At 43.6% G+C, this 10,258-nt stretch overlaps 1 protein-coding gene across 5 annotated transcripts in view; it reads right to left on the bottom strand.

Moving 5' to 3' along the window:
* Window positions 1-2,170, bottom strand: part of SERTAD2 (SERTA domain containing 2) — a 126,623-nt gene extending 124,453 nt beyond the window's left edge. The window contains exons 1-2 of one of the 5 annotated variants that reach the window (XM_017890051.1): window positions 2,021-2,128; window positions 1,360-1,434 (exon numbers count right to left, since the gene is read on the bottom strand). The gene's annotated coding sequence lies outside the window, so the exon portion shown is untranslated. Of the gene's footprint in view, window positions 1-13; window positions 243-1,359 lie in introns of those variants that run through there. The other 4 variants (XM_017890052.1, XM_017890053.1, XR_001888775.1 and 1 more) reach the window with 4 other exon arrangements.
* Window positions 2,171-10,258: the final 8,088 nt, after the last annotated feature.

Here is a 10,258-nt window from a genome sequence, read left to right as displayed (position 1 = left end):
AATTCAAAAAGGCTTTGTGTAAGTCTTCCTGAAACACTCTGGAAGGTTTTGGGGCTTATGACAAGCATTTCTTTAAGACAGCATTTACATTTAAGTCACTTTTCAACTTTACTACTTTGGGCTGATCATAAACACATTTCTGCTCTTTATAAAGAAATCTTTCTGTAGCAACTTGGCAGATTTCGGTACAGGAACAGTCTATTCTTTAAAATTAAATTTAGTAACAACTTATTCTGGTTACTCTGAAAGAGAAGGAGAGAATGAACTATTAAGAGGCCTTTCCTGTACTTTAATATTTCAAAACATGTTTGGTTTGGCCTAATTTGAATCTTGTGGACAAGTAGCCCAGAACTTGACTCAAAAAGAGTAATACCATTTTAAAACAGCTGAATTCAAAAAAGCAACCTCAGGAGCCAATTCTGACAACGATTTCTCATAATTTTTACTTTTATTTCAAACAAAATATGAAAGATGCATACGGCAACATCCTCATAAAGCATATATGGACAGGTATTTATAGTTCCGAACTATGGACAACCAAGAAACCAAATTGAAATTTTACAAAATTCTGTGGTGTGACATTGCTGAACAAGCAATCAAGTACACAAAAGATGGATATCAAAAGAGAAATAATTCATATTTCTCTCAAATCCTTAACATGCTCCATTGTGTCCAGTGACTGAGAAATTTAAAACTCTATGCTGTAATGCCTCCCTGGAACAGAGGTGAGCTAAAGATGAAGTGTCAAGCTGGATTTCCATCTTACCTTGCTTTCCTCCAACAGGTTCAAAGACTTCATAACCTTTGATATGGACTTGGTATTTTTTCAATAGGGAACCCATAAAACTATTTTCAAATAAAAACGCTAAGCAATGCCACTAGCCAATCTGTCTTTCTCTGATCTATCGCTGCTCTATCGCCACGCATTCAAATTAAAAATACCTTTTGCTTCCCCTTTATTGAATAAAAGTTTAACTTTGAATTAGAAGAAAATGTACCCATCGTCCCTTTTACACTTTTTGCAGGTGATAGAATCTATCAGATCACATTGGAGGCTATCACTGCTCACTAAGCATCCTAAAGACAGAAAGCATGCCATTACCAAATGTTTTATAAGCGTTATAATGCTCCGATGGTGGAAGTCTGGCAATACCTAGATATACAGCAAGGCTGGTGAATAAGGAGTTGAGGGGCGGGGGAAAGCGGGAGTGAGGGAGGGAGGAAAGGAGGGAGTCGCCACCTTAAATCCATGCCGGACTGGGAACCTGCAGCCCATAACCTGATCCCTACCCTCCCCAACAGTGGACCGGCCACCACATTTTTTCAGATCCTCCCCACCCAACCCAGCACAGCACTCACCCTTCTGCGAAGAAGTCGGCACCCGGTCCAGCTCCGAGACGGGTAGGGGTGGCAGCGAGGAAGGGGACGTCTGGGCTGTGGGCGGGGGGTGTCTGTGCGTCACTCGAGTACAGGACGGTGAGTTCGAGGGTTGGGAGCGCAGAGGAGCGGGGAAATCAAGTCACGGCCGAAAAGGGAGGAGGAGAAACGGAGGGATGGGGTGATGGAGCGCCCCTTCCCTAAAATAAACCCACCGGCCCCTGCGATCCCTGCCCCAGAGAGGGAAAACAAAATCGGGGAAATAACAGACCGACCAATAAATCTCTAAAACGACGAGGAGCGAGGAACAGACTTTAATTTAAAGAGGGGAAAATTGAGCGAGGGCTGGATGGGAGACAGAGGGAAGTGGCTCTGGGTCTATCCCATGCCTTTGCAGTCCCCAAGCAGAGGAGGAGGCTGGCTGAGGGGAAGTTGCAGCGGCTCCCGAGGAGGAGGAGGAGGAGAAGGAGGAGGAGGAGGATGTTACACCGTAACAAGTACAGACAGACAGCCATGGATCAGAGGGGCGCTGCAAGCAGGAGCAGGGGCGGCCGCGGCTAGGCGAGCGGCGGCGGGCGGCAGCACCGCCTGCTCGGCTCGCTCAAGACATTTAATTGGATTGATGGGTTGTGCAGTGACTCACAGACTTTACAGAGTCGTACAGCAATCCCCGCCCAGCTGGACAGGGGAGACGCGGCGGGGACGGGCGGGGTAAGGGAGCCGAGGGAGAGCTGGGCTGGTAGGCGGCGACGGGAGGGTGAGGCGCTGAGGGGGCGGGAGCGGAGCGGAGCTACCCAATGGTGAGGCCTGCCGTTCCGACGGGCGTGGGCCTCGACCTATGGCAGCGCGGCTCGTTAAGCTGCTGGCTGCACCCCTGGCCCAATGAGTCTTCTAAGGACACTGCCGCGAGCGGGGCGGGGGCAGTGTAGTGGGGGGTGGGGAGAGGTGGGTGGACATTCAAGTGTGGGGTGGAGGGAAGGAGGAGGTGTTGGAGACCCGCGGAGTTACTCGGCCCTCCTCGCTCCAGAAGTGCGCCTTCTGCCAATCCGAGCGCCTCGCGGGAGTGATGGACGCGAGCGTGTGACCAATGGGGAGGAGAGGGCTTCCGCAGCCCGCCTGAGGGGAAGGAGCTGGCGGGCCGACCTCCCCCTCTCCGCCCGCGCCTCTCCGGGCCCGCCCTCCCCTCCCGCGCCGCTCTGGTCAGTCACGCAAATAACAGTGTGAGGGCCGGGGCCGCGCGGGGGGGACGGGGGCCCGCTGCTGGCTGCGTGACAGCGATAGGGACTGGCTGTGCTGCCTACTCCGATCCGGCAGGAGGAGGCGGCGGCGGAGGCTGGCTCCTTACTCTGTGTGCAGACGGCTGCTGCTGCTGCTGCTCAGCCTCTGCCTGGCGCTGCCGGGGAGCCCCTGCGGCCAAAGCCCACTTCCGAGGGACAGCCAGATTTGGAGTCAATCAGATCACGCAGTGCCCACTCTTGGAAACCGCTCCGGGGGAAGTCCGGCGGGGCTGTGCGCTGGGATCTGAGGAGGCTGGAAGCCGTAGGCTGGGGCTTGGCCGTGACATTTTGCCCCTTGCTTGCTTGCCTGTTTTCTGGGAAAGTCGGGGTAGGGTGTGGGCAGGTCGAAACAGCTCCTGAATATGTCCTGTTTCTTTACTGAGTTTCTGGAAAAAGCACTTCTTAACCTGGTATGAGCGAAGCTGTAAATGCATGTCGATACCTCAGCTTCCTCCAACCCTTCCTCCCGCACTGCTCTTCCTCCCACTGGCTCACCTTGAACCCTGACGGCAGTGCTCCACAGCACCCACTACTAGATCTTCTCCTCCCTGCTGATTCCCAGGAGCTATGGCTTTTCTCAGTTTCTTGGCTACTGTCCAGCAATCATTTTACAGACCTTAACCCTTTCCACACCCTTGTACTTGAAAGTACTGTAACTGTAACCACCAATAAACCTGAATGGAGATGTTCACTAAAGCAAATACACTGGCAAGAACCCACCTTCTTCCCCCACAGGTGCATTTCTGCACGTTATTTGAGACTTAAAGACAGTTGTTTCTGTGAAGAAACTAAGGAAAGGCAAATTAGACGTTGTATCTCTATTCAAATTCACTTAGAATACCCGACATCCCCTTTCCACAAAGGAGTCATCTGGAGAGACCTAGGAATAATTTAGGTTTGGAGTCTTGAAGTGAGCGAAATCTTTACATACGTGTGTGTGTGTATATATGTACATATATGTATATATTTCAAATATATATGAAATTGAAACCTACAGTGGTCTGGAATTCAGAAGAGAGATACTAAGTGAACACAAAGGTTTACTTTGGTCATATTGGGACCTTCCTTGATTATTGTCATTTTAGGATACAGATCCTTCCCCTGGGCCTGTTAAGACATACAGCCTGACACTTCTTTTCTCTTCCCTGTCTGATTTTAGCCCTACTCCATGATTTCTTTCAGTAGTCCTGAGTCCACTTACAAAAATGAGCTGTACCACAAACTTCTTGTAGCACACAGCTTGTGTATGTGTTGCCTCTCAGTGTGCTGAAACTCCTTTGGAATTCCACAGTGCATGAAGGCTAGTGTCCTCACCCCAAGACATGATTTGCAAAAAGTGGACAGTGTTCCCTTAGCCAGGTCACCCTGTGGTAAGTGAAACAAATTAGATACCTTGTGTGGGAAAAATTCACTTCTTTTCCAAAGTGGGTTATTGAACTACATTTAAGAATGTGCTGGCTGGGTGCGGTGGCTCATGCCTGTAATCCCAGCACTTTGGGAGGCCAAGGCAGGTGGATCACCTGAGATCAAGAGTTCGAGACCAGCGTGGCCAACATGGTGAACCCTCGTCTCTACTGAAAAAAAAAAAAAAAAAAAAATTAACTGGGCCTGGTGGCGCGTGCCTGTAGTCCCAGCTACTCAGGGAGGCTGAGGTAGGAGAATCGCTTGAACCCAGGAGGCAGAGGTTGCAGTGAGCCAAGATTGCGCCCCTGCACTCAAGCCTGGACAACAGAGGGAGACTCCATCTCAAAAAAAAAAAAAAAAAGAATGTGCTAATGATACATTTTAGAAGCCCCTTTCTTATTTCCTCCACTGTGAGGTCATTTCATGACTCAGGTGACTGTAATTGATCAGAGTATTATTTTACATGTGAATAACCCTGAAGAAGATTTTGAATCTTCTTCATACACTAGAATGTAGTACGTAGTATGTAGCTGAGTAGACGTTCACTAGTATCTTTCAGAGCATCTGCAAATACCTAGGGTTAGCATTTTGTGGCAGAAGCTGCCCCTGTGTCAGTTGTTACTGGCATGCCTCCAGGCCCTACCGTGTGCCTTCTAATTTTGTGCTCTCCTTATTCCAGTGTTTCTTAAAGGGAAGACACACCCAAATTCCTGGGTCTGCTGAGACCTATTGAGTTATCATCTCTGTAGGCTTTACCTGGACATCCGCTCTTTAAACAAATATCCCAGGTGACTTGAATAAACATTAACATTTTAAAATATTAAAATACTAAAATAAATATTTGATTTGAGAACTCTTGTTTATTCCTTCATTTTGAAAATTTGAGGCCGGGCGCGGTGGCTCAAGCCTGTAATCCCAGCACTCTTGGGAGGCCGAGACGGGCGGATCACGAGGGTCAGGGATTCGAGACCATTCCTGGCGTAACATGGTGAAACCCCCCGTCTCTACTAAAATACAAAAAAAACTAGCCGGCGAGGGTTGGTGGGCGCCTGTAGTGCCCAGCTCCTCGGGAGGGCTGAGGCAGGAGTATATGGCCGGGAACCCGGGAGGCGGAGCTTTGCAGTTCGAGCTGGAGATCCGGGCCACTACACTCCAGCCTTGGGCTGGCAGAGCGAGACTCCGTCTCAAAAAAAAAAAAAAGAAAAGAAAATTTGAGAACCCCTGTTTATTTCTTCCTTTCCTCCTCTTCCTTTCTTACGTGTATCTATGTCTACTTCCTTTCTCCCTTTTTTTTTTTTTTTTTTTTTGAGACGGAGTCTCGCTCTGTCACCCAGGCTGTAGTGCAGTGGCACAATCTCGGCTCACTGCAAACTCTGCCTCCCGGGTTCAAGCAATTCTCCTGCCTCAGCCTCCCGAGTAGCCGGGATTACAGTCGCGCACCACTACGCCCAGCTAATTTTTGTTATTTTTAGTAGAGACGGGGTTTCACCATGTTAGTCAGGCTGGTCTCAAACTCCTGACCTTGTGATCCACCCGCCTCGGCCTCCCAAAGTGCTGGGATTATAGGCATGAGCCACCGCGCCCAGCCTATATTTTCTATCTCTCGTTTTTGTGATCATTTCTCCTACGCTGCTTGCACACAGGCCTTGCGGGGAAGAAGTGATCCCTAAAAAAGAGGATGAAGCTGGCGAATAGTCTTCCATAAATGACATGAGCATACCTCATAACTACAGCACTAAGAAGTATGGGCAAGTCAAATAAAAATTCTATATGTCTGAAAAAAAATCACTGTAATTGATGTTGTCTGTGAATTGTAATATGTGAGAAGCTTACTAGTTTATGATCTCAAAATACACAGAGACGATTTTTTCTATGTGGGAACATTTCAAAATGCAAATTTCAATGTATTAATTCCAACAATTATAGTGTTACTGTCATTTATCTTCCAAACAGTGAGATGTACTAGCGATGTACTGGTAGTGTACTAGTGATGTAGTAGTGATGTACTAGTAGTGTAATAGTGATGTACTAAGGCTGTGATGGTTATTTAAAAGACAAAGTACTATATGAGATTTTTGGTGTCTCAAATGGCTTACAATCTATTTGAGAGGCTCAAAAGTACACACATGCAACATTAAAACAGGAACCTGAGGAAACGTGTAGGGAGACTTTAAGTGTGTTTGTCAGAGATAAGCAGAATTTGGTTCATTTCTATCTAGTTTTCCTCTTGCTTATCTCTACTTTTTAATCTGTTGTGATTATGAGTTACATGTCTTTTTTAAAATCTTATGAAAAAAAACAAACAGTGTGTGATAATAAAAGATTTCCTTTTTATTGTTATTTATATATTTATATGATTGTAGCTGATCTTCTCAATTAGGGTTTAAGCTCTGGTTTTTTTTGTTTTTAGTTTTGGTTTTTTTTGTTTTTTTCTTTGAGACAGAGTCTTGCTCTGTCACGTAGGCTGGAGTGCAGTGGCAAGATCTCGACTCACTGCAAGCTCCACCTCCTGGGTTCACACCATTCTCCTGCCTCAGCCTCCTGAGTAGCTGGGACTACAGGTGCCCACCACCACGCCCGGCTAATTTTTTTTGTATTTTTAGTAGAGACAGGGTTTCACCGTGTTAGCCAGGATGGTCTCGATCTCCTGACCTCGGTGATCCGCCCGCATCAGCCTCCCAAAGTGCTGGGATTACAGGTGTGAGCCAAGCTCCTTTTAAACAGATTTGAACATATACTACCCACATAGATCAGGAAGCAAAAGCAAATCCTCTATCAAGGATAAAGGATTCAACCCAGACCTCACAGAATTTCTATATATAAAGCCTAGGCAAACATGAGCTCACAATCCAAATTACAAAACAAATGAAGAAAAAGACCATTGTGAGCAAGAGAAAGTAGAGGAAAAAAATGTTTTTTAAACCTGCACAGCCAAATTAGATTCTCAATCTGAAAAAAGAACAGATCAAGAAAAGAACAGGCCCATTTCACTTATGAACATAGATGCAAAAATTATAGGTAAAATATTAGCAAACTAAATGCAACATGCTTATTACAGTGAGCTAGGAGAAACCTTAAAACGTATTTCCCTGTCTTTAGAATGCATTTATTTGACTAGCCACCTATCTAGTCCTCTATCTTGAAAACCTAATAAATCAGGTAGAGTTTACTCCAGAAATTCAAGTATGATTTAACATCAGAAAGCCTATCAATATAATCCATCTCAAAAAACTAAGAAAAAGCATTTGAGAGAGTATATCACTTATTAATGATAAAACTTTTATAAGATTAGGAATAGAAGGAAAATTATTTAACCTTATAAAGGACCAAAATGTACAGCAAGTACATTACTTAATGGATTAACTTTAAACACATTCCACATAAGTTTGAGATCAAGATAATATTGCCTCTACTATTTAATATGATGCTGAAAATTCTGGCTAACAGAATGATATTTTTTAAAGGAAGAGGAAATTAAATAGAAGAATTAGAAGGAAGGAAACAAAATTTGGGTTGTTTGCAGTAATATGATTAACCACATAAAATATCCAATAGAAACAGCAAGCTACTAGAAATAATAAGCATACAGCAAGGTGACGTGACAGGGATGTTGCTCTCCCCTTCTTCCATAATACTAGATTTTTTTAGCAGGGCACAGGGCCAACCAGAAGAAAAACATAATTTGTCAGCCTCCCTTGCAGCTAGGTATTATCATGTCCCAGGCAACGGGTTGTAAGCAGAAGTAGTGCATACATCGTTAAAAGGAGAAAGTGTGCCTTCGTCCTCTTTCCTGTCACCTAGAATGCAGACATAATGGCTGCAGTGTTAGCAGTCATCTTAGATCATAAGCTGACCTTGGATAGGGAAGCCACACATGGCAGAGCAGCAAGACAGAAGATGCCTGCTATAGCAGTACTAGCCCTGAGGTACCTACCCACCAATCTTCTTTAATTTCTTGAATAAACCTCTGTCTCATCATGACACTTTGATTTTAGTTTGTGTTTGTGTGTTTGCATTACTTGTAGCCAAATCTAATCCCAATTGATATAGCAAGATTCCCAAGTAGAAAATCAATTCATGGCCCTGCACAGTGGTAACACTTTGGGATGCTAAGGCAGGTGGATCATCTGAGGTCAGGAGTTACAGACCAGCCTGGCCAACATGATGAAAAACCCTGTGTCTACTAAAATACAAAAATTAGCCTGGTGTGGTTATGCATGCCTGAGTCCCAGCTACTCAGGAGGCTGAGGCATGAGAATCGCTTGAAGGATCGGAGGCAGAGGTTGCAGTGAGCCAAGATCACGCCACTGCACTCCAGCCTGGGCAACAGAATAAGACTTGGTCTCAAAAAAAAAAAGAAAAAGAAAATCAATTCATGGAAACTGAAAGTATTCATTCACACTTACACTAACAAACTAGAAAAAAAGATACTATTTATACAAGCAACAAAACTATAAAGGATCCAGGAATTAACATGTTTAAATTTATTGAAAGAATTCAAAGGAAACCCAAATAGAGGTATATATAATGTTTATGGATAAGATGATGTAACATTATTAAGATCTCAATTATCTCTAAATATGTTTATAAATTCAATGCAAACCAAACTTGTAGCAAGATTTGGGGAATTTAAACGTACTCTAAAATGCACATGGAAGACTAAATTTCTTTCTAAGTTGGTCATTTTTGAGAGTAGCAGACATACAGAACCATGAAACAGAATAGAGAACTCAGAAACAATCCATTTACATATGAGAATCTGGTATGTGATCATGGTAACACCACAAATCCATGAGGAAATCATGTTGAGTTAGTCAGCTATTGCTTGCTGCAATAATAATATTATATAACAGATAATCCCAACTTATCAGTGGCTTATGGCAGTCATTTATTTTTCTCCCTTATGGGTCTGAATATGAACTGAGATTCAGCTCATCTCATCTGGGCTCCTTAAGACTTGGTTGGGTTCAGCTGAATTCAGCTGGACTTGGCTCCAGGATGCAGGTCAGGTTCAAGTCTTCACCACATGTCTCCTTCTGGCAATGCCAGCAGCTCAAGAGGTCAAGCCAAATCATTCAAACACATTTAACACCTCTCCTCTCATCATATCCACTAACATTCCATTGGCCAAACAAGTCATATGGCCAAGTTGAACATCAATAGTGGAAGGTACTGCAAAACTTCATGCCAAAGGGCACAGGTGTATAATTGTAGAGCCAGGAGCACAAGAAGGATTGGGAACAATAATCCAATCTAACACAGAGATTTGGTTTCATAGATAATGTTGGGGAAATTGGTTCACTGTGAGAAAATTATAAAATTAAACCCCTATCTCATACCATATGCAAAGGTGAGCTCAACATTAGCAACAACAATAAAAAACCTAAAAGTAAAAGGTAAAACTATAAAACTAATAGAAATTAAAAACAGAAGAATAGATTTGCAGTCTTAGGGGAGAAAAAAGAAGAAAAGCATTTAAACAGGACTCAAAGCATAAACTATAAAATCAAAAAAAACGATGAACTTGATGACATCAAAATTTTAAACTGTTATGTTCACAAAAAACATCATAGACAAGTTTAGAGAAAGTTGATAGATTGGAAAGTATTTTCAAAGGCTGAAGCCAACAAAAGATTAATATCTAGACTATATGGTATTAAGAATTCCCACAAATAACTGAGAAAAAAAAAGAAATGCAATAGAAAAATAGCCAAAGGATATGAACAGGCAAATTTATAGAAGGGAACCTTGAGAGACTAACAAGTAGATGAAGAGATATCCAACCCCCCTTATAATCAGATAACTGTACATTAAAACACCAAAACACTTATTTACATCTATTCAATAGGCAAAGATGTGAAAGTTGAGTAATATGAAGTGTTGCCTAGGATAGGAAGAAATTTGAATCCTCCTGCTTTGCTATTGGGAGTTAAGTCCTGGTACAATCATTTTGGAGCATTAACTAACACTACTTAATGAAATAAAGAATGTAGTAGAATGTATTTTTCCCGATGACCCAGCAGTTCCACTCCTGGGAATGTGCACCCTTAAGAAGCTCTTGCACAAGTCCATAAGTGACCACAATTGAGGTGTTCATCACAGCAGCACTTGAGCTAGCCAGATATTGAAGGCAACCTTAGCATATACATCACCAGCACAATGGGTAAGTACGAAGTAATGGATGTTATGGAACAACATAC

The sequence above is a fragment of the Rhinopithecus bieti genome, unplaced genomic scaffold (assembly GCF_001698545.2).
Source record: "Rhinopithecus bieti isolate Rb0 unplaced genomic scaffold, ASM169854v2 scaffold_19018, whole genome shotgun sequence".
Taxonomy (NCBI): Eukaryota; Metazoa; Chordata; class Mammalia; order Primates; family Cercopithecidae; genus Rhinopithecus; species Rhinopithecus bieti.
Note: the sequence above shows the minus strand (reverse complement) of the source record. Positions and strands in the feature narration are given on the sequence as shown.